Consider the following 25,484-nt stretch of genomic DNA (forward strand, 5'->3'; position numbering starts at 1 on the left):
CATTTTATACTCTCGCAAAGTTAAATGGTATATTCGTTTGAGACTTTTTTATATATTTTAATAATTAGAAGTAGGAACTGTTGCCTTAGTTATTTACTTTTCACTCACAGTGAAAATAATTAGAGCAATTTGTAAATTAAATTTACTCAAATTATGAGAAATCGTTCTTGTGCTTTTTGTATACGCTTATAATTGCTTTTATATAGAATGCATTACAACTGTATTGAAAAGTATGAAAAGAAATCGGTTTTGAACAATGAATAACATTTTATATTTATTATATCGATATTATTATACATGTTTAGCTTAAAAATAATAAATATTAACAACTTTAAAAATGATATAATATTATAATATTAATTTGTATATAATATTTACAATATTAAACATAAATTTTTGTAGAGATTCTTATACATATATCCAAATTATATTTCTTTTTTCCTTATACTATTTAATTTCTATCATATATTTATACAATAATGTCATATATAATAACAAATTATATATATAATTTAAATTTTCTTAATTAGATTATTTACATATTTTTCTTAAAATTGTTTTAAAAACTACTGTCAAAATTCCTATACCATTCCAATTCGATTATATTTGGAAAACAAAAATTAAGAACTATTGCACTAAGTCTGAAAACTTTAGTTCGAAATAGAGACACAAATACTGTCATGATAGCTGTATACTGTCTCAAAAGTAATTGCATTTACACGGGAAGGATCCATGTTTTAAAATGCCCAATCAATTTGTGTACCGGCAGGTGTAGTTTAATATTCTGCACCAAGCAGGGAACTAAAGTTTTTTTCTTGGAGCAGATTTCTTATTGCAGTCCCTGTAGACATTAAACAAATGTTAAAATCTCCAACAATTAGCACATTTTGATTGCCTAACTCAGAAGTAAGGACTTCCTGAAGTTCTACAATTATTTGTCTGACAGAGAAAGCTGAATTTCTATATAGAACCAGAATATTAATATTGAAACATTTAAACAAAACCGCTTCTAAAACCTTGCGGCCTGAATAAATTTTCTTTACAGCCTTTGATTCTATAGAGCAAGCAATACTATGCTTTGCATATATTATAATGCCCCGTTTATTTCTGTTGGTTGTTTCCGTGCTATCTATCCTCAGCTCGTTAATTGGAGTGAATCCTGGTATATCAAAATTTTCGCAAGGATAACTCCAAGTTTCTACAAAACATAAAATATCTGAAGATAGCATCAAACAGTCGCTTTTTATATCATTAATGTGAGCGTGAAGACTCTGAACATTATGGAATAAAATTTGATGTCCTGATGTTCGGGAAATCATAAAATTGAAACTTGTTGTCAAAGCTTTATTTGTGTTCAATTCCCTCAGTTCCCTAAATACGGGATCCGATTCAGAAAATTGGTTAGGAGGAATAAAATTTCCTATGATGAATAGACCTTCTGCAGAAGTAGCTCGACTACAAGCGACATATATTGAAGCTCTAGGCATTCTGGGTCGAGTATGAACTACAACTTGATTATATGTGGCACCCTGACTTTTATGAATAGTTATTCCCTCAGCCGGAACAACTGGAAACTGATTTCTTTCAATTTAAATTTGTTCATTTCTTCTATATTGAAAAGATTTTAGAACTTTTTCAATTGGTGTCCAAGAACTTTCTAGAGGATGAGGCTTTTTTGATCGTGCTATCAAACCAACAGAAGGTTCCAAAAATTTAATTCACAGAATTGTTGGAAAAGAACAATGGAAATCAATTTGCATAAGTTGTCCAGCTGCCCCATTAGCCAAGCCATCACACGTGTTTATGTTCACTGTAATCATATATTTGGCGGAGGGTTTTAGTGTCAATTCATAGGGCAGTCCCTGCGTTTCAGAAGTTTTGAAAAGTTTAACTCTTTCCAAAATATTATCACTTTCATTTATACCAATTCCTTTAACTGAGTCTTTTGCAGTTGAAAGGAAAGCTTCAGTTGGGACTCGACTGAGCTTAAGGGCATTGAAATTATTTGTCTCTTCATTGGACCAAAATAAATGTATGGCATCATCGGGAACTTCTTCGAAATTAACTACTCGAGTTTCAATGAGTGATATGTCCTCATTTGTCATAGTACCAGATGCCATATGATTTAATGCAATTGCAAAGGCCTGATCCTCCCGTTGTCTCATTATCTCTGTTAATTCAAAGTGTTTAAATAACTCCCACAAAGGGGAACCAACTAAAGTGCTGTATGCATCATTGGGATTAGGAGAGAATATCCACCTATCTCCAACAGGTAATAGTTGCTTCAAATCACGAAACACTATGATCGGTATACCACCGAAGGGGCTGTCTGTTTTGAAAATTTGTTTTAATCTCGCATCAACAGAGCTAAACATACGAGCACCTACCATCGATATTTCATCAATTATGATTAATTTTAAATCGATAAGTCTGGAATACAATGAATTCACTGTGTCATTGCTAAGTGGCCTCAACTCTCTATTCAACTGATTAACAGGTAAAGAGAATATTGAATGAAGGGTCATTCCACCTATTCCGAATGCTGCTTTACCCGTAGGTGCGCAAAGAAGAACTTTTAAGGAACTTGGATTGGATCCAGGTGTAGAATTGTAACGATGGTTAAGAGCTTGATATATTGCAGATATCAAACGACTCTTTCCTACACCTGCACCGCCGCCAATGAACTCATAAAATGGGAGATTTCTTTTTAGGTGGTGCATCAAATGTGTGTAGGTTCTTTGCTTAGTATTTAGACTTTGAACTAAAGAAAATAATTCCTCAACTGGAATTAAAGGGGGTAGTTTAATAAGTCTAATATTGCAATCAAATTCAGTGCCATTATCTGTTGAATCTTCACCATGCAAGTCTAGCAAATTTATATTTGGGTTTATTTCTGGAAGTGCCAACACTCGGAACTCATTTTCCACGATAGGTAGTAGCACCTTCGTCCAAGTCTATTTCATTATAAAGACTTTCTAGAACATTTTCAAGTTCTCTTTGCTCAAAAACATCATATTTTCTTTGATTTTCCTCAATTATAATACGATGTGTTATGCAAGTCTGCTCATTATCGTTTTCAATGAGATCTTGCTGTTCATTCCGCCAAGGATAGTAAAGCATTAACATTTCGCGGAAATACTCAACTCTGGCCAAATCTGGGTTAAACCTTCTATACCGAATAATACAAGGTTTGGTACGTTTTTTCACAAAACCGCTACCGTCTTTAAGAGGTATGACAACCCCGTTTCTGGTAAATTATCGTCTTCCCTCTCTTCTTCTTCATGATCTCTATCTTGTGCTCTTCTACTAGATTTAAAATATTTATACCTAGATGCAAAATCAGCTAAACAAAGAGTTTCTAACTGATCGGATCTTTGAACATAACGGTCTAAAATACCGGCTACGAATATTTCAGTCGAACCTGAAGGATGGAGCCCAATGCAGCAATATACTGCTTCTTGTGCAGATATTTCTGTACCTGATATAAATTTGTGACCTATATGTTTAAGTTTTTGCTTAATAGGATAATTTCCAGCATTTACCTCTGATATAGCTTCATTTAAGAGCCTAGAAATTCCCCTGTTAGACTTGTTAATATAATTAATTATATATGAACAGCAAGCATATGCATCCAGTATATATTGGACATCCATATTTGCTCTATGGAGTTCCAAAATCAGAGGATTATAAGCGTTTATAAAACGATCCTGTAATTTTTTTTTTAGAAAAATTTTGGGTTTTGTTAAACTTGACCTAAGGGCTAACAAATAGTCATCAAAAGACATATTTATTCTACTATCAGACAGGAAGTGTTCAAAATCGTTTAAATTAGAAATGTCTTCTGTAGTCATATTTGAATTTAAAACGTTTTGAATTTTGAAAAAGTTTTCCTTGTGTCTTTCTGAATTTTGACTTGTTTCTGTAAGAGGTAACAGTATTTGCTTGAAGGCATTGGTGGATATGGAATACCAAAACGACAAAACTGTTGTCCTCTTATTTCCCTAGTACAAAACCGACTGTGGTTATGCTTTTGATAACCCAAATAATTTTTAAGTGGCTGATCGAACCATCAGTAGAAATATAATTGTCAATAAAACTAATGACATCAGGGAATGTCTGAGGATCTTGAAGGTTGATCCTGGGAGCATTATTAAGCCAATACATGCCATGTACATGCTGTTGAAACTCCACTCTCCAGTAGAAATTTGTAACAAAATGCTCTCCAAAAATGCCGACGTTATCTTTAAAAAGCTTAAGAATTTGTCGATAGCGGTAGTCAAAATATCTAGCACAAGTAACCGCGTCTGACCGAATTAAGCGATATCTATCTTGGGTTGTTAAACTGTTGGCTTCCTCTTCCGAAATATCTTTAGAATGAACAGTTTTAGAGAGGATGACCAAAAGCTCAACCCACTGAGATTCTGCAGCCGATAAAGTGATAAAGAAGGTTGGAAGCCCAAATTGGCGAATCATAGCGATTGCCTTTTTCTTCTCAGCTTCCCAGTGCGGAGGTGAGGATCTAACGGCTTTCAAAACATTGTAACCATCATCGTGTTGAATCAAGCTTTGAACAAAGTTTTCGTTTAATAGATTTTGGACCGTAACTCGGTTGCGACCTGAAAACTTTCTAAGGCAAATGGATGTACTATTCTTAATTTGTAGCAGTTCTAATTTTTTGTAATCATAGAACAACTTTGGAATGGTACACGCTCTTCTGTCAAAACGACGAATTTCAGAACGTATTATCTTGCTATACGTTTCAGAGCATGTACGCTTCTGCCCAACGTATATTGTTCCAAATGACAACTCTTCTGAATTATTATCTTGAATTATGTCAATTCGTCTGTGACCTTCATCTGGCGCTATAACGGTTATAGTCTAAGTTTTCTACAGGAATATTGTCCAAAAGAGTTTCTTGACCGCCTGGATTTAGCTCTGAAGGTAAAAGACCCGTGGGAATATTATTACCTGAGGGATTATCATAGGAAGTTTGTCCCGCATGAAAATATTGAACCAATCGGAAATCCTCTGCAGATGCAACAAACGGAACTTCTTCTTGGTTATTAAATTCTGAAATCCAGTTTTCATTAATATGTATATTGTGCTCACGATACAGAGGGGTATTCACTAAGAAATGCAAAGCTTCCATAATCTTTGCGGGGCGTATGGTATCGATCATGTAATCATGATTGTATTCCAAACGCCTTCTTAAGTGAATTTGTATAACATGAGCCTCATCAAAGGATCATCTTGGTAGAGATGTCACAATATTGTTAACAGAAATTGGTATATTAACAACAGCACCTTTGAGCAAACTCTGACCTTGATATCCTAACGGACGGATTGTCATAAAAGGCAATCTAGGCATTATGGGACATTCTTCAATTGGAGTTAAACCTTTCAAACAATCCGGTATTTCAGGAAAGTCTAGACCGTTAGCTAAACATATTTTTGGAACGTTCTTTTTAACAATCGCATTTTTGCAAGTAGCACAAAAATTGTAATTTCCATCTTCTGAAGGAAATTTTTGCATTAAAAAGAAGGCGGATGCAGCATTCGGGTGACCTTGCGCAATAGTTTCGAAATTTAATTTGCGAACTTGGTGTGAAAACCATAATCCGTCGCATCAAATACATATTTCAGTAGGGCCGTTATTTATATTTTGGAAATAAATGTTTTAGAAATCTGTTAAATTGCCACTATTATCAGTTTCTATAACATTATTTTCTCTCGTTAATCGGATTCGTTGGGACTGCCATTGGTTTTCAATGTGCTTATCGAGCGGGTTATCTCTACGAAAGCGAACTTGACTTTGTCTAAGAAGCCTCCGAATTAAAATTGATACCCTCATACCCCTCCTACTAAGTTGTCGACGTTGTGTTTCCCTGTCACGCTTCTTTCTCCTTGTTTCAGGATTTCTTCTTGCATGTTCCCTTTGCATTTGATCACGAATGCGCTCTAAAGTCCTATACTCAGCATTTCTTGCGCGAAGTTCTCTATGATCCCTAGTGTTCCTACTTTGTTCATCATAACGTACCTCAGGATTTTCCCGATGAGATCTATGACCTCGAGCATTTCTTATTTGCTTTTCAGAGCGAATTAGGGGATCTTGCCGCCTTGTTCTATGTTGAACAGTATTTGTAACTTGCTCAACAGATCGAACCTCGGGGTCTTCACGCCGAAACCTATGACCTCGAGTATTTCTTATTTGCTCTTCAGAGCGAATTTGTGGATCTTGCCGCCTTGTTCTATGTTGAACAGTATTTGCAACTTGCTCAACAGATCGAACCTCGGGGTCTTCACGCCGAAACCTATGACCTCGAGTATTTCTTATTTGCTCTTCAGAGCGAATTTGGGGATCTTGGCGCCTTGTTCTATGTTGAACAGTATTTGTAACTTGCTCAACAGATCGAACCTCGGGGTCTTCATGCCGAGATCTATGACCTCGAGTATTTCTTATTTGCTCTTCAGAGCGAATTTGGGGATCTTGCCGCCTTGTTCTATGTTGAACAGTATTTGCAATTTGCTCAACAGATCGAACCTCGGGGTCTTCACGCCGAGGCCTATGACCTCGAGTATTTCTTATTTGCTCTTCAGAGCGAATTTGCGGATCTTGCCGCCTTGTTCTATGTTGAACAGTATTTGCAATATGCTCAACAGATCGAACCTCGGGGTCTTCACGCCGAGACCTATGACCTCGAGTATTTCTTATTTGCTCTTCAGAGCGAATTTGCGGATTTTCCCGCCTGATTCTATGTTGATTTGTATTGATTATTTGTTCGGACAGACGTACATCGGAATTTAATCTACGATTAGCGTGACTTACAGTATTTTGCGACTGCTCACTATCTCTATATAAAGAGTTCGCACGAAGAACTCTCATACGTCTTCTATTCTGAAGACGACTTAGTAATAAAGATTTTCTTCTTAATCTAGGCATAATTAATTAATAATAAATGGATTAATATATAAAATACTTATGGATAATACTTATATAATTCAGTCCGTCCGGGTGTTTAAAGTTGGATCCTAGGTGCTGCTCTCTTTCACTGTTTCCTTGTAAGTCCTTGCTGTGCTATTGCTCGTCACTGTACACTGTACTGTATAATACACTAAAATTAGTTTGAATTAAGTACTTTGCTTGTAAAGACATCTAGTGAAACTGAAACTACAAACACAATGTACTGATATTTATTATACTCTTGCAACATGTTGGTACAGGTTACGTTCTTTTGTATACCTATATATTATTTAGCTATTCACTAACATAAGAATACATAATATTTAGTTATATTTATATTTTAGAAATTAGTAGTTTATTTCATTGTATTGAAATTAAGTTCTCGGAAAATCCCTCCGTAAATTAATTTTGTTAAACGCTTTCTAAAACAGGGGGATCTATGGTACCTATTTTGAAGGGTCTACCCATGAAGGCTAAATTAACAATAACTTACATAAATTTAATTATGGTATACACATATGTAGAACAGGTATGTAGATTTTCTTCTTTCTGTCTTAATATCTAAACCTTTCATAAGCTGTCAACGGCGCTAGGTAAAAATGTAATTTTCTTGAGTTTACAGTTCACTTCATGACCTTCATATTAAAATGTGTCGCTTTTGATACTACATTACTAATATTTATTTCATGGAATTTTTTGTAGAAAGATTTTTTTGCTCTATACAAAGTCCAGCACTCTAAGAAACTTTTTTAGCATTGTTGTCTGGTATATTTTGTAATAAGTTCAACATGATGGCTGAGAAAATATACCTAACCACTGATTATCACCAAATATTAGAAGAAATATATGTATATAGAAATCTATATCTATCACTTTAGGTGATGCAAACAACTCTTTGGTGAACAAAATAATACTCTGTTGCAACATGTTGCGAAAATATAAAAATGTTGCGAATTCAACATTCATTACTCGATTATTATTTGGTATCTTATTAACTTATGGTATTGATCATAGATTTATTTTGTGTCAATACTATTTTTTTCTCCGAAATGTTAACTTTTATAAAAAGAAGCTATTTAACTCAAACATGGTATATGTGATATAAACTGAACCAAATGGGTTAGATTTAATATGTGGGGTATATGAGGTTGCTGTTGTAACAGAGGAGCGGAAATTAGTATATTAGGGTTATAAGGTTTAAACAAAGTCTAGACCAATTTCATTCATATGCAGCGATATACATTATTTTTAAGAAAAACTGTCCATTTAATTTCATTAAATTATCAAATTGACGAAAAAAATTATACCATAAGTAGTACATGTGAGCTGGGAAAATCAAAGACCAGAAAATTCCTCCAACTCGTATATTAAAAAATAGTGATTAAACATCCATTATTAAATGATATCGTGATTAAATTACAATAAAATTTGGTATCTTCTTGACTTATATTAAAGGCCATAAACTTAGTCTCAGTTTTATTGCTTGAAGTGAGATATACATAAGTATGAATGTGATTTTAACTCCACCAAAGTGGCTAAATTTTATATTATAAGCTTAGGTTAGCAAACGTCAACCAGAGAATCGGAATTCATTATATGAAGGTGTGAGGTTTAGACTTAGTATATACTAATTTCATTCTAATTCAGCGTCAAACCACATAATTTTTAAGAAATCTTTTCCACTTAATTTCGTTAAAATATCACGTTGATCAACCGGAACGGTGTAAAGTCAGGTGGAAAGACGGAAATCATATATATATTGGGGATAGAGAAAGATATTAATTTTGACATTGCTCAGCTATACTCGAGAACATATTTTAAAGCAATTTTATAGATAAAAAAAAATATTAATACTCACTGGCCGACATATTCGCATAAAACTGGTTAGAATAACGAAAAGCATTATTAGTAGTATATGGAATTTGAGGGCAGTATTAACCCGATTTTATTAATTTTTTCCAATACCACATACTACTAACATACCACAGACTAATAAAATGCTCCCACTGTTTCATTAAGGTACCTCACATACCATCACCAATCAAATGGAGTAAAGTCAGACGAATGTTCGAAAATCCTAATATTAGTTACATGGGGGCTAAGGAAAATTTTCACCCGATTTGATCTTGTTATGAGTAAAACACGCTCTCTCATTTTCATTGAGATAACTCACATATGCGGTATAAAGTCACGCGGAAGTTCAAAAATATTTATATTAGATATATGAGGGCTACAAGAACTATTGATCCGATTCAACCCATTTTTGAAACAAAGACAAACTATTATCGATTATTTCATTTATTTATTCTATTATATGAATTTCAATTATATATCTTACACAATGGCCGATATTTACGGTAAAAAGTCAACTATAGGTACTGCGGTCCACATATTCAGTACCTAGGGGCTTGAACAGTTTTGGTTCGATTTAGAGAATTTTTGGTCACAAGGTGGCATACTTTAAACGTATTATTCTCGCAAAGTTTTACGCCGATATAATCATTGTTGCTTAATTTGCATAGTGGAAAGTGAAAGAATCAAGTGGTATTTAAAATGGTGTCATATGGAAAATAGGCGTGGTTGAAATCCGCCCATTTTCGCACTATGACATAGAAACATGAAAAGAACGTTATGCACCGAATTTGGTTGAAATCGGTTAAGCAGATCTCAAGATATGGGTTTTCACCTAAAAGTGGGCTGTGCCACGCCCACTGTCTAATTTTGAACGCGGTTCCTATAAAGTCATCTTATACCATCTCAGAGATAAAATTTAATGTCTCTGCGGTGTTTAGTGCTTGATTTATCGCGCTTTTAGTAGTTTTTAACAGTACCGTTATATGGGGAGTGGGCGGAGTTGCCACACGATTTCAACTATTTTCACACCGTCAATAAAAGTGCTAAAAACATTTGCTTCTAGTGAATTTTGTTATTATAGCATTAGCGGTTTAGGAGATATGCACATTAAACCTATTAGAGGCGGGACCACGCCCACTTTTTAAAAAAAAGTTTTAACTGTAGATGCCCCTCCTTAATATGGTCCTGTGTACCAAATAACAGTCTTGTATCTTATTGCTGAGCTAAGTTATGGCAAGTTATTTGTTTTTTAATAATGACGTTTTGTGGGCGTGGCAGTGGTCCGATTACGCCCATCTGTAATACCAACCGTCTTACGATACCAAGAAACATGTCTACCAAGTTTCATAAAGATATCTCAATTTTTACTCAAGTTAGAGCTTGCTCGGACGGACGGACGGGCAGACAGTCACCCGGATTTCCACTCGTCTCTTCATCCTGATCATTTATATATATATAGATTTTCTACTTAATCTAGGCATAATTAATTAATAATAAATGGATTAATATATAAAATACTTATGGATAATACTTATATAATTCAGTCCGTCCGGGTGTTTAAAGTTGGATCCTAGGTGCTGCTCTCTTTCACTGTTTCCATGTAAGTCCTTGCTGTGCTATTGCTCGTCACTGTACACTGTACTGTATAATACACTAAAATTAGTTTGAATTAAGTACTTTGTTTGTAAAGACATCTAGTGAAACTGAAACTACAAACACAATGTACTGATATTTATTATACTCTTGCAACATGTTGGTACAGGTTACGTTCTTTTGTATACCTATATATTATTTAGCTATTCACTAACATAAGAATACATAATATTTAGTTATATTTATATTTTAGAAATTAGTAGTTTATTTCATTGTATTGAAATTAAGTTCTCGGAAAATCCCTCCGTAAATTAATTTTGTTAAACGCTTTCTAAAACAGGGGGATCTATGGTACCTATTTTGAAGGGTCTACCCATGAAGGCTAAATTAACAATAACTTACATAAATTTAATTATGGTATACACATATGTAGAACAGGTATGTAGATTTTCTTCTTTCTGTCTTAATATCTAAACCTTTCATAAGCTGTCAACGGCGCTAGGTAAAAATGTAATTTTCTTGAGTTTACAGTTCACTTCATGACCTTCATATTAAAATGTGTCGCTTTTGATACTACATTACTAATATTTATTTCATGGAATTTTTTGTAGAAAGATTTTTTTGCTCTATACAAAGTCCAGCACTCTAAGAAACTTTTTTAGCATTGTTGTCTGGTATATTTTGTAATAAGTTCAACATGATGGCTGAGAAAATATACCTAACCACTGATTATCACCAAATATTAGAAGAAATATATGTATATAGAAATCTATATCTATCACTTTAGGTGATGCAAACAACTCTTTGGTGAACAAAATAATACTCTGTTGCAACATGTTGCGAAAATATAAAAATGTTGCGAATTCAACATTCATTACTCGATTATTATTTGGTATCTTATTAACTTATGGTATTGATCATAGATTTATTTTGTGTCAATACTATTTTTTTCTCCGAAATGTTAACTTTTATAAAAAGAAGCTATTTAACTCAAACATGGTATATGTGATATAAACTGAACCAAATGGGTTAGATTTAATATGTGGGGTATATGAGGTTGCTGTTGTAACAGAGGAGCGGAAATTAGTATATTAGGGTTATAAGGTTTAAACAAAGTCTAGACCAATTTCATTCATATGCAGCGATATACATTATTTTTAAGAAAAACTGTCCATTTAATTTCATTAAATTATCAAATTGACGAAAAAAATTATACCATAAGTAGTACATGTGAGCTGGGAAAATCAAAGACCAGAAAATTCCTCCAACTCGTATATTAAAAAATAGTGATTAAACATCCATTATTAAATGATATCGTGATTAAATTACAATAAAATTTGGTATCTTCTTGACTTATATTAAAGGCCATAAACTTAGTCTCAGTTTTATTGCTTGAAGTGAGATATACATAAGTATGAATGTGATTTTAACTCCACCAAAGTGGCTAAATTTTATATTATAAGCTTAGGTTAGCAAACGTCAACCAGAGAATCGGAATTCATTATATGAAGGTGTGAGGTTTAGACTTAGTATATACTAATTTCATTCTAATTCAGCGTCAAACCACATAATTTTTAAGAAATCTTTTCCACTTAATTTCGTTAAAATATCACGTTGATCAACCGGAACGGTGTAAAGTCAGGTGGAAAGACGGAAATCATATATATATTGGGGATAGAGAAAGATATTAATTTTGACATTGCTCAGCTATACTCGAGAACATATTTTAAAGCAATTTTATAGATAAAAAAAAATATTAATACTCACTGACCGACATATTCGCATAAAACTGGTTAGAATAACGAAAAGCATTATTAGTAGTATATGGAATTTGAGGGCAGTATTAACCCGATTTTATTAATTTTTTCCAATACCACATACTACTAACATACCACAGACTAATAAAATGCTCCCACTGTTTCATTAAGGTACCTCACATACCATCACCAATCAAATGGAGTAAAGTCAGACGAATGTTCGAAAATCCTGATATTAGTTACATGGGGGCTAAGGAAAATTTTCACCCGATTTGATCTTGTTATGAGTAAAACACGCTCTCTCATTTTCATTGAGATAACTCACATATGCGGTATAAAGTCACGCGGAAGTTCAAAAATATTTATATTAGATATATGAGGGCTACAAGAACTATTGATCCGATTCAACCCATTTTTGAAACAAAGACAAACTATTATCGATTATTTTATTTATTTATTCTATTATATGAATTTCAATTATATATCTTACACAATGGCCGATATTTACGGTAAAAAGTCAACTATAGGTACTGCGGTCCACATATTCAGTACCTAGGGGCTTGAACAGTTTTGGTTCGATTTAGAGAATTTTTGGTCACAAGGTGGCATACTTTAAACGTATTATTCACGCAAAGTTTTACGCCGATATAATCATTGTTGCTTGATTTGCATAGTGGAAAGTGAAAGAATCAAGTGGTATTTAAAATGGTGTCATATGGAAAATAGGCGTGGTTGAAATCCGCCCATTTTCGCACTATGACATAGAAACATGAAAAGAACGTTATGCACCGAATTTGGTTGAAATCGGTTAAGCAGATCTCAAGATATGGGTTTTCACCTAAAAGTGGGCTGTGCCACGCCCACTGTCTAATTTTGAACGCGGTTCCTATAAAGTCATCTTATACCATCTCAGAGATAAAATTTAATGTCTCTGCGGTGTTTAGTGCTTGATTTATCGCGCTTTTGGTAGTTTTTAACAGTACCGTTATATGGGGAGTGGGCGGAGTTGCCACCCGATTTCAACTATTTTCACACCGTCTATAAAAGTGCTAAAAACATTTGATTCTAGTGAATTTTGTTATTATAGCATTAGCGGTTTAGGAGATATGCACATTAAACCTATTAGAGGCGGGACCACGCCCACTTTTTAAAAAAAAGTTTTAACTGTAGATGCCCCTCCTTAATATGATCCTGTGTACCAAATAACAGTCTTGTATCTTATTGCTGAGCTAAGTTATGGCAAGTTATTTGTTTTTGAATAATGACGTTTTGTGGGCGTGGCAGTGGTCCGATTACGCCCATCTGTAATACCAACCGTCTTACGATACCAAGAAACATGTCTACCAAGTTTCATAAAGATATCTCAATTTTTACTCAAGTTAGAGCTTGCTCGGACGGACGGACGGGCAGACAGTCACCCGGATTAAAAAAAAACCTGGAAATATAAAATAGAACTGAAATTAGAAGAAAAGCTGAAAATATAAAGGAGCTGAAAATAAAAAAGAACCTGTAAATAGAATAAATAGCAAAACATTAAAAAAACGTAAATATTCATTTGGTTAATTCATTACTCACCCGAAAGTAGGATGTTCGTTAATGAACAGGCCCTGACTTGCAACTTATTAAAGTTTTTTTATTTTATCATCGCGCTTCCGATGTCGTTCCCTATTTATTTCGTCCTTCACCAACCATTTTGAATTTTTAAACAGAAGAACGGTCACTAAATATTCTAAAAGTTTGGTCTTATGAGCATAACACTCATCGGACTTATTAAACCTTTCAGGAAAAACCTTTTCGGTTTTTTGTTGTATAGCAGACAACATCAGACAACGAACGTTAGAATAATGAGCATATTCGTTGAAGAGCTTGACGTACCACATCATTTGCAGTCGACACACTTAGAAGACCCTATCACTTGGATTGACCAGCCTTAAATCGCCGTCATCCTTATAGTTTTTTGCTCTGATTAGGGCCTCAGAATAGAGCGTTAATTCGCTCTGTGTCTTTGTCATTGCCTCTTCACAAATAACTGCGTAGGCTTGACACATTTTTTTAAATATTCGTCAGAGCAGAATAGATTTTGGCTATAGGCCATTTCTATGCCAGCCGCGACCGAATTACTCAGAACTTGAGTTGCACGTTTTACAGACATTTTTTCAAAGGTGCTGGGATATATGTGGGACTCTGTTAGTTTCGGACAAATCTTAAAATGTGTATTGCTCTGATCGATAGAGTATAGTTTTTTAATAATATTGAAACTGACTATTCCATCGGGACTTGAAATATCATATTTCATTAACGTATTGCGGACAGACTTAAATAGGTGGCAATAGTCATATAACCAATACTCTTTAGAGCCTTCGTGCATGTAAAAGGGGTTTTCTTCACTAATTTGCATTAAATTGAAAATTGAAGAGTTTGGTCCCCCCTGATCGCAGACTAAAGACTTTACGTTAAGGCCAATTGACTTCAGTGCTGCGATATTTGTATTCAAAATTTCAAATACATTTTTACTGAGAAGTCCACCTTTGAAAATATAGTAAAAAAACGCATATTTCCAACTTGAACTCAACCCTTTAACCATAAAAAAACAACATTTACTACCTATTTTCATTTCGCGATGGCCTTCCCCGTAATCTACAAACCCATCAATGATATCTCTAACTCGATTATAAGTTAGATCGGACTTTATGATGATTTCACCAAATAAGAGAACGCAATTACGTTCTAGAACGGACATATTTTTTGGCAATTTTGCCAAATTTCCCATGACATTGGCATCGACGCCAGGGACAACATACCTAATGGGGCGCCATCTCAAAAGGGAGCTTTTGCTTGGTAAAGCGAAACCTAAATCGTCACGCATGAAACTGTAAGATTTGGTGGACATATAGTTAATATTTTGTGCCAATGTCTTTTCATTGTCACTAAAGAAAGTGCGTTTTGTGACGATCATCCTAGCGAATGTTACAGCACCAGGGCTTGAAGTTTCATCCGCAACTATTGCACGATCTTTAAGTTCTTTATACTCTGTTTCTAGCTGTTTTATAACCCCCTCTAACTCTTCGATCATTTTATTAAGTTTGAGCGCATTACTTTGATAAAACCGTGTGGATCGAGCAAATCGTTCGCGGCTGTCTAATGCAGTGCCTACGTCGTTATTTTGTGTCCCTAATCCTAATCTTTTTCCTCTAAAATGGAATATTCTTCGAATTCCTTCAAGGTTATGTCGTTCTCTTTATATCCTACAACTACCTTAGGACGTTCATAAGTTATAGTGACGGGCGGGCACACCCAATCAGAGTCAGTACTAGAAGAGCTACGATTTGGTTCTGACTCTAATCTAAAACATGGAATAGCCCCAGGCAAAAGTTTGCATCTGGAGACGTACTCTGGGTCAAAATGGTTACGACAAATAAATAGGGTATCAGAAGGCGACACGACTATGTTGCAAGCCTCTGCCCAACTCTGACAAACATCGTCCTTTTTAGGGAACTCAAACAGCGTCGCCTGCCTAGAAACGCAGCTGCTAATGCAGCAGCTTCTTCGGGACAGTGGACCCGTCCACAAATGCCTAGGTGCTTCATCGTAACCTAATTACATAAAAATTTTATATTCAACACCTGTTCATGTTGTATGTATAAACGTAAATAATTACATTAAAATATAAATGTTATATCGTATTATTTTATTTATTTTATATAAATTTAGCTGACTCGAACTAAAATATATCAGTAAAACTAACAAGTAAGGAAGGGTTAAGTTCGGATGTAACCGAACATTTTATACTATCGCCATACTCGTTTTAGATTTCACCCATTTTCACACCGTCGATAAAGATGCTAAAAGCGAACGGACAGACAGTCACCCGGATTTCAACTCGTCTCTTCATCCTGATTATTTATATATACATAACCCTATATCTAACTCGATTATTTTTAGGTGACACAAAAACCCGTTAGGTGAACAAAACTATTATACTCCGTAGCAACAAGTTGCGAGAGTATAAAAAAATAGTAAATAGAGGATCTTAGGAGGCTAGTGAAGGCCGGATGGCATAAAATTCCAGCTGTTATGTGCCAGAATTGAGTGGGTTATATGCCCAGACTTTGCACAGCAGTTATAAAAAACCATGGATACTTCACTAAATATAATATTAATGTAACAGTTATTATTCTTTATCCTTTCTATTGATTATTTCATTAAAAATTACAGTTTTCTATGAGTTTTTAATTTTTATTTTACATTTAAGACTTTTAATTGGTATCTTTATATATACTCTTTATATATACTGAAAAAACAAAAATTTCTTGAAATATATTGATTTAAAAGATATCTATAGTGCTGGCTCTATTTCATCGCACATCACTGTATGTACTTATATTATAAGTATCAGCAAATATACTAATGTTTATATATGTACATATGTTAATATATGTACTTATGTATATGATCATTAGTATATTTACTACTAAAATTATACTCTCAATATACATACATGCCTACATACACATCCAACTATATGTATGTAATATATTATATTGCTACCATACTAATATTATATTTTAAATTATACACATGTTTCTAATTTTAAAAAATTTTAAAGTTTTTCTAATCCTAATAAAGTTAAACAAATGTATATTTATATAAACTACTCTATATAATTTTATATTATTGAAAGAAGAAGAACTTACCAAGGTTGAGGGTGTACACAACATGTGCCATCAATCTTCTCACACCCACTGCACTTCGCGCGAAGTGTTTAATGCAAACGAATGCATTGTGGGCGGGACCAGCGGTGGCGGGATTTTGAGGTTTTCCACCCTCTTTTGGAGGTCCTCCTCGTTTTTGGGAAACGAAAACAATCTTTCCGATTCTGCAATACACTCGCGAACGCTACACTTCCTTTTAACTGACATATTAATTTCTTTTTAGTTTTATACCAATTTATAAACCAACAACGGAAAAACGGAAACGAATTCATGTACTCGCGTCGAAAATCTTTTAAAACTAAAATTCCGTTGACAATTTTCATCCTTTTCTTTCATTTTGGCGTAATTTCCCCACTAAAACATATTGTGACGAACACGGATCAACGATAAACTGCCAGAAGCGACTAGTTAGCGAATTCGTAGTTGCCAGAATGTTCTATAAGCAATGTTTTGTTACAGATTTACTATATAAGGGCTGCCGGATGGTGCAGCAAACACAGTTCTAGTTAGAATGATAAGAGCAATTAAGCTATAAGCAAGAAGTATCGAGCAATAAGTTTTAAGTTGTTGGAATTAGAAATAAAGATAAGTGTGTAGCCATTAAATTGGGACTTTTATTTAACAATCCAGTGATCGAACTCAAGAGTGAGTTACAGGTAGACGATTTATCGAGAAATCCGTTACAATTGGTGTCAGAAGTGGGATTGTTAAATAAATTCCCAAAGAGAGAATTGTTTGAAAATGGCCAAGTTTAACGATCTGAACATTCCACAATTGAAAAAGGAGCTGCAAAAACGTGGCTTGGCAACAAAGGGAGTAAAGTCCAAATTACAGTCGCGGTTAAGAAGAGCCATGGAAGCAAAGAACATTAATGTTGAGGAATATGTCTTTCAATCGGAATTAGAGGAAGAGACAACAAAGAAACAAGAGAAGGAAGTGACTCAATATTCAGTAGAGGTTATTTATACTGCGTTGGAATCCTCCTTTGAGAGTTTTTTAGCACAGTTGTCAGCATCGAAAGAGCTGGACGTGCATATGCCAGCGCAGGTATCCTCACAGTCGGAAGAGGAGGAAGCATGTGAACCAGGATCTTCACAGTATGAAGAGCAAGAAGCTTGTATACCAGCACAAGTGTCTTCACAGTCGGAAGAACTGAACGGGCGCATGCCAGCGCAGGTGTCCTCACAGTCGGAAGAGGAGGAAGCGTGTGTACCAGTACAAGGGTCCTCACAGTCGAAAGAGCTGGAACTGCGTATGTCAGGGCAGGTGTTCTCACAGTTGAAAGAGGAGGAAGCGTGTGAACCAGTAAAAGGTTCCTCACAGTTGGAGGGGCAAGAAGCTTGGATACCAGCACAAGTGTCCTTACAGTTGGAAGAGCAGGAAGCGTGTATACCATCACAGGTGGAAGATCAGCATTAAATTGAACCTGAAACGGATGACTCTGTGCAAGAAAATCCAGAATTGGAAGGTGCATTACATAAGGTGAAGTTGAACCAATGTACAACGATTGGAGAAATAACTACAGGAAGGCCAGTCACAAAATCATATTGGGCAGAACGGAGCAGTTTAAAGTTAGTGTATGACTGCTTGCATCGAGTATGGAAAAGCGAAAATAAGCAACCCTTCCGAGTACTTATGGTTGTTCCAAGGGTTGGAATTCCTGATGTTCTTAACGTGCAGTACAAATGTCCAAGAGGAGGGCACTTGAGAGACATGAAATCCTTGGAGCATTTGAAGCAAAGGTTTTATTGGACTGGTTGTCAATCAGCTATAGAAAGGACTGCGAAATATGCTGAGAACATTGTAGCTAAAGGATCAAGGTCCAGGAGTCATGGGCAAGTGAAACAGCACAATTCGCGTGCGCCAGTTGAGAAAATAGGCGTGTATGAAGATGATCCATTCCCCACCAATAAATTAGGAAATAGTCATGTTTTGGTAGTCAAGGACCATTTCAATGAATGGCCACAAGTATACACAATGCCTAACCAAGAGACTGAACCGGAGGCATTCATCAACAAGTGGGTAACGAGATTCGGTGTTCCAATGGAGTTACGTTCTGATCAAGAATGGAATCTCGAGACAGCTTTAAGTCAAGGGATGTACCAGAAACTGAGTATCCGGAAAACGGATGGAATTAACTTCAAGAAGAGAAGGACGGCTAACGATGTCAGCACCAGCCTAGAAGATGAGATGGGGGACATAAAAGCTTTGTGTTTGGTATCGCAAATATGTCTAATCGGGACGATCAGTTGTTCGTAGTTGCCAGAATTTTCTAGAAGCAATGTTTTGTTACAGATTTACTATATAAGGGCTGCCGGACTGTGCAGCAAACACAGTTCTAGTTAGAGTGATAAGAGCAATTAAGCTATAAGCAAGAAGTATCGAGCAATAACGAGCAATAAGTGTTAAGTTGTTTGAATTAGAAATAAAGATAAGTGTGTAGCCATTAAATTGGGACTTTTATTTAACAATCCAGTGATCGAACTCAAGAGTGAGTTACAGGTAGACGATTTATCGAGAAATCCGGCACAATATATTAACTACAATTAGAAAAAAATCTAACTACGTGCGTTTTGGCGAAATTTGGCAATTTCTCCACTAAAACATACAGCTGTGTTCACAAAAATAGCAGTGCGAGAAATGCAATCAAGTAATGTTATTTTTTTTCAAGTTCCGTTACGATTATTCCAACTTCTACGCATTGTTGTTGTAGAATGGAATGTGTATAAAGAAGAAACGAAAAAATCCCATTAGATTTGCGAGATTTAAGCAAATGAACAACTCAGTTTGCTAGAAGCACCAGTCTTTGGCTGTTCATTAAAATAGCAGTACGTATCTTGATATACCAAAAAAATTTTGTTAAGACGTTTAATTGATAAAAAGTAAGTGGTTTTGTGTTAGTGACTATTATTAACATTAGAAAACACTAAAATAAATTTATATTTTTTAACTTAGTGGGCAGAGGCAAACATTGTACTCCTGAAAAAAGAAATATTATAGTGCAACTAAGAAACCTGGAAAAAACATATAAAGACATCCAAGAAATATGTGGATGTTCTGCTTAAATGATTCATAATGCTTTAAACTTTAAAGAAATGACAGAAAATCGTGGTATCCGACGTAAAACCACACCTCATGAGGACCGATCTATTGTGCGATATAACAGGGCGCAGCCTTTTGCATCGTCCAGCAAGATAAAAAATGACTTAAGCTTGAATGTTAGTGGCGTTACTTTTCGGCGACGTCTTAAAGAACAAAATCTCAAAGCGTGCCATCCACGAAAAGTTCCACTGTTAGCCACCAGACATGTCAAAGCACGTTTGGAGTTCGCCAAAAGTCACCTTAATTGGGCCATTACAAAGTGGCGAAATATTTTATGGAGTTACGAAAGTAAAATTGTGTTATTTGGTGGAAAGGGCTCCAGACAATATGTCAGACGTCCACCTAACACAGAGTATGATCCTAGGTACACTTTGAAGACAGTTAAACACGGCGGATTGAGTATTATGGTATGGGCATGTTTTTCTTACAGTGGAGTGGGTACTATATTCATGATTGATGGGATCATGGATCGATCGGTATATGTTAACATATTAGAAAATGTTATGTTTCCTTATGCCAATTGGGAAATGCCACTATAATAGACGTTTCAACAAGATAACGACCCCAAACATACAAGCAAACTGGTCAAAAGCTGGATGGCATCAATTGAAAACCTATGGGGAGATGTTAAACGATATGTTGCAAATGCAAATCCAACATCTCGATCACAGCTTTGGGAGGTTGTTCAAAAATCATGGGAGCGGATCCCTGTCAAGCGCTGCCAGGACTTGGTGGATTCTGTGCCTCGCAGATGCCAGGGGGGATGCCAAATAATGGGTACACGACTAAGTACTAACCCAAGCAAACAAATTAAAATAGTTTTTTGGAGCTCAACAATTCCACTGTTTTCATTACTCACTGCTATTTTTATGAAAAGCTGTAAACAGCACTTTTTTGTTTAAATTAATAATGTAAAAAAAAAATAACAACATTTTGAATAATAAATTGATTTGTTTTTGTTTAAAATAATCACAAGGTTAAAACAAAATTAAATTTGTGAACATTCATTTACTTTTTGATATATAAAATTAAGTTTAAAGTTGCAGCCCATGAGCACTGCTATTTTTATGAACACAGCTGTATATAATATACAAGTACTTTTCCAATCGAAATCCACCTGCATATATTGTAAATACACATGTATTAACTTCTGTGGTGCGTTTTGGAGGGATATCCCCACTAAAACATATATTAGAAATTAGTTAGAAAAAAGCACCTGCATATATGGTAATACATATATAATATATAATATATATTAGCTTTTGCCTTCATTGGCTGTCTCTATTATATAAGTTAACACGGGTAATCAATCATCCGGCCAAAATATCACTTCAACGTAATCAAATATCGCTTCAACGTAATCTGCTGACGGCGCGTCTACAGTTTTGCACATAACACCAAAGAAAAGTTCAGTACTGCAATAATAACGCTTCCGGCCATATTGCTGATCGAACATTTATAGTCTTGCGCGTGACAACAATAAACCAAATACAAGACAATAAGCGGAATTGGTGCACGCGGCAAATAACGTGCAGCAACTAAAGTTAGCAAGCAGTGTAGGTATTAAGACGCTAGCGTCGCCTTTGTGTAAATCAGTTGTAATAACTCTCCGTTGAGACCGGCTGCCCTGGTAAAGGGAAATAAAAATTCAAAACGAAATTAACAGATCGTTTTACTGGCGCCCAACGTGGGGCCAAACAATAAAACTCCTTGTAAAGGACACTCGCGTTTGGCCGTGGGTTCGGACCCACCTCCTAAAAAGAAAAGGACTCTCAACTAAAGTGAAAATATTCAGAACATAAGATCGACACCGCTCGACGAGTCAAGATCACTTGAGTGTTTGTTACGTTTAAAAAAATTGAGAAAATTTTAAAACGGTTAAAAATCACGCTAAAAGTGCCAAAGGTTTTTAAAAATAAATCCTTGTGTTCGACATAAAATGTTAAACGTTTTTGGGAAAGAAAAACAATTAAATAAAAACTTTAAATATCGAATAATATTTATAAACAAAAAACTATCATCCGAAGAACTTTTAATGGATTTTAAGTGTCAGTGACTAGTGACTTCTTAAATAAATCACACACACACACACACACTCGCATCCAGCGATAAAACGACGACGTTCGCAAGCACAAACAGAAATAATAAATAACTTACAAACTCTATTAAAAACCATATATAAGTTAACAATAGTTAACTAAGTCAGTCTCTTGAACTGCCAAAATTGCAACCTATGCAGTTTGGATTTCTGAATGACCGACAGCCGCAATTCAACACCTTGCAGTAGCCACCGACCGTGTGACCGGCGGATGTAACGCAATGCCTTACACAAGCTTAGGCGTCAGCAGAAACTTAGAAAAGCAGCGTCAATGGCAGTAGCGGCGATAGTAATAGTAGATTATAAATAAGAGAAATGTTATTTTAATAAAACAGTTTAAGAACGGAACTCAACTTGTGCTTATTTAAAATAACATAATTCCGTGGTAGTCGACAACACCGTCGCTATCGCATAATCGGAAATATTATTTAAATAGTTAGTGGGTAGTCGACAACACCGTCGCTACCAATCACAACGCACATAAGTATTCAAACTACTTATAGTAAAAGTAGCGATAATAAATAAATAACTATTATTTAAATAGTTCGTGGTAGTCGACAACACCGTCGCTACCGAATAAAGGAACAATAAAAGTTTAAAGATTATAGAAATATAACTGGCGCCCAACGTGGGGCTCGTGAAAAGTGCTGTCAAAAAAAAATAATAATAATAACAAAACCCCATCGTCATTGTCGCGGTACATGAAATTCGTCGTTACGAGAAAAGTACTGAATTTAATCCGCAAATTGCCATTCCAACGTGGAAGAAAGATTACAAGCAACGTGCAAGAAGGAAGATCGGAACCAAGGAGGAAGAAAGAAGATCACAATCAACGTAGAAGAAAGAAAATCTCAATATAATTATGTAAGTTAAACCCCTTTTCATATCCGCCATATATCGACTCTTTAGTAGTATTTGTATTGACTGTAACTGTATGACTGTGTAACTGTCGACTTAAACTAACGAATCAAACGCGGGCAAGATATGAATGAACAGCAGTTGCAAGGTATTATCTATGCGGCCGTTAGTGCCGCACTGCAGGTTCAAAGAAAAGAATTCGAAGCCAGGATAGAGCAGCTTACAAACCAATTCACAACTGTGACAGCCCCCGAAATCAAGGCCTACGAGCCAATAAAAATTATAGACGGTGTCGAATGTCATGAAGGGCTGGATGCAGTTAAGTCGGTCCCAGAGTTCGATGGCTTACAGGAACTATATGTGTCCTGGCGGGAGGCAGCATCTCAAAGAATGTCTGATTACAGACGCCAGAGCGTAAATTATTTGACACAAGAAAAAAATGATGTATCCCAATACAAAAATCAACACGATCAAGCTGCTTATGATGCAGCGGCAGAAATAGAAGCTGAAAATGTAGCCGGCTATGAAACAGATACTCTTAATTTGTTAGCGGAGAAGGCGATTGGAATCCTCCATGCCAGTTCACATATTTTCCCGAATATTGCTACGAGGCAAATAGATCGGAGCAACGCTTATCGCCAGAATATGGTCTTCGAAGTGGGAGAAAAATCCAACAAGAGGTTGGGCGACAAGGTCATCCCATTGCATATTGAAGAGAAGGTTGACGCTGATTTAGGAACAACCGTTCTTATTAAGGGGAGGGTGGTTCACAAGGACAACCTCAAATGAAAACTTCCGATACAGTTATTTTGATACAGTTATTACAGAGGCGGTTATGAAGGAGGGTTTTAAGAGAGTTACAATAACCCAATTGCTTAGGATAGCTAGAGTTAAGGTTTTAGCGAATAAAGAAATAATAATTTTTGTAATCAGCTTCCCTAGAACTAAGTTACTATGTAAAAATATTACTATTTTTTCCCATATCGCATGCTGGCCGTATATTGCACTTGTTAGATAACATCATAGCTGACTGTGAAGGTAGCATCACCGCTGTTACTTCTTGCGTTGACACGCCAATGATAACGTTCTGTAGAGATGCCGTAAATGGAAGACGACGGTATAGTGGTGGTAAATGATGCGCTGGTCGAGGTTAGCGTAGATGATGGCCCTGAAATTTTTGTGAACGGCCCTTACCTTATTACGTTTAAACGCACCGCCTTTATCAATGGTACAAAACATGTCAACTTCAATGACTATCCGAAGAGACTTCCCCAACTGGCGACTTCAGCGCGACTCAACGTAACCTACCATCATGCCCTGCCAAGCTTACCATTCCTTCACAAGTTGAGTAAAAAGAACTTGCAACGCATCTCCGAACTACGCATACGAACAATTGCTACACCAGTCGTTACCGCCGTAATCTGTGCCATTATCTCCGTAACCACAATCGGATTAATCGTTTTACTGATGCGTCGGCGACGAAATAAAACTTCGGAGGCTGTGCGGCGAGTACTGGAAAAGTTGGGTATGGCCGAGGACGCCCATATTTTGGAAGAGGGAGTAGTTAACAATAGTTAACTAAGTCAGTCTCTTGAACTGCCAAAATTGCAACCTATGCAGTTTGGATTTCTGAATGACCGACAGCCGCAATTCAACACCTTGCAGTAGCCACCGACCGTGTGACCGGCGGATGTAACGCAATGCCTTACACAAGCTTAGGCGTCAGCAGAAACTTAGAAAAGCAGCGTCAATGGCAGTAGCGGCGATAGTAATAGTAGATTATAAATAAGAGAAATGTTATTTTAATAAAACAGTTTAAGAACGGAACTCAACTTGTGCTTATTTAAAATAACATAATTCCGTGGTAGTCGACAACACCGTCGCTATCGCATAATCGGAAATATTATTTAAATAGTTAGTGGGTAGTCGACAACACCGTCGCTACCAATCACAACGCACATAAGTATTCAAACTACTTATAGTAAAAGTAGCGATAATAAATAAATAACTATTATTTAAATAGTTCGTGGTAGTCGACAACACCGTCGCTACCGAATAAAGGAACAATAAAAGTTTAAAGATTATAGAAATATAACTTATACGGAATCTACAAAGCTAGATAGATAGCTAGCTAGAACGTGTGTACGACGAAGGCATAGAACCGAACTGGCAGGACAACCAACTTTAACCAGAGAACTTAAAACAATGAGAAGGTGCAGGTTCGACAGCGAACAATTTGTAGGAATTTATCAAGGAGTTCACCACAGATGCACGAGAAACAAATAACATTTTTCGCTTTTATAACAGCGGTGAATCTGTACACATACGCTCTCTTAACATAACCAACCGACCAATATTGAAGAGAATATAATATGTGAGCAAAACTGGGCATATTGATATGCCATTTGAAATATATTCCCTTTTATTGAACTATTATTTATTATTTTTTAAATTATTTTATGTTAATTCATTTTTACTTTATTATGAGAAATATATCAAAATACTTTTAAATTATTACTAATAAAGTATTTTGATATATTTCTTAAAAT

General features: G+C 35.5%; 2 long non-coding RNA genes and 1 pseudogene across 2 annotated transcripts; 2 read left to right on the forward strand and 1 right to left on the reverse strand.

The window, feature by feature from the left end:
* Positions 1-1,147: 1,147 nt before the first annotated feature.
* Positions 1,148-17,294, reverse strand: LOC118680360 (uncharacterized). The gene is made up of 3 exons (XR_011396826.1): positions 16,860-17,294; positions 13,741-15,758; positions 1,148-13,672 (listed from the first exon to the last, which is right to left on the reverse strand). It is a non-coding gene; the product is annotated as an uncharacterized lncRNA (long non-coding RNA).
* Positions 17,295-17,431: 137 nt separating this feature from the next.
* LOC138857646 (scaffold attachment factor B1-like) lies at positions 17,432-19,338 on the forward strand (annotated as a pseudogene).
* Positions 19,339-21,976: 2,638 nt separating this feature from the next.
* LOC138857775 (uncharacterized) lies at positions 21,977-24,762 on the forward strand. The gene is made up of 2 exons (XR_011396950.1): positions 21,977-22,941; positions 23,950-24,762. It is a non-coding gene; the product is annotated as an uncharacterized lncRNA (long non-coding RNA).
* Positions 24,763-25,484: the final 722 nt, after the last annotated feature.

The sequence above is a fragment of the Bactrocera oleae genome, chromosome 6, assembly GCF_042242935.1.
Source record: "Bactrocera oleae isolate idBacOlea1 chromosome 6, idBacOlea1, whole genome shotgun sequence".
NCBI lineage: Eukaryota > Metazoa > Arthropoda > Insecta > Diptera > Tephritidae > Bactrocera > Bactrocera oleae.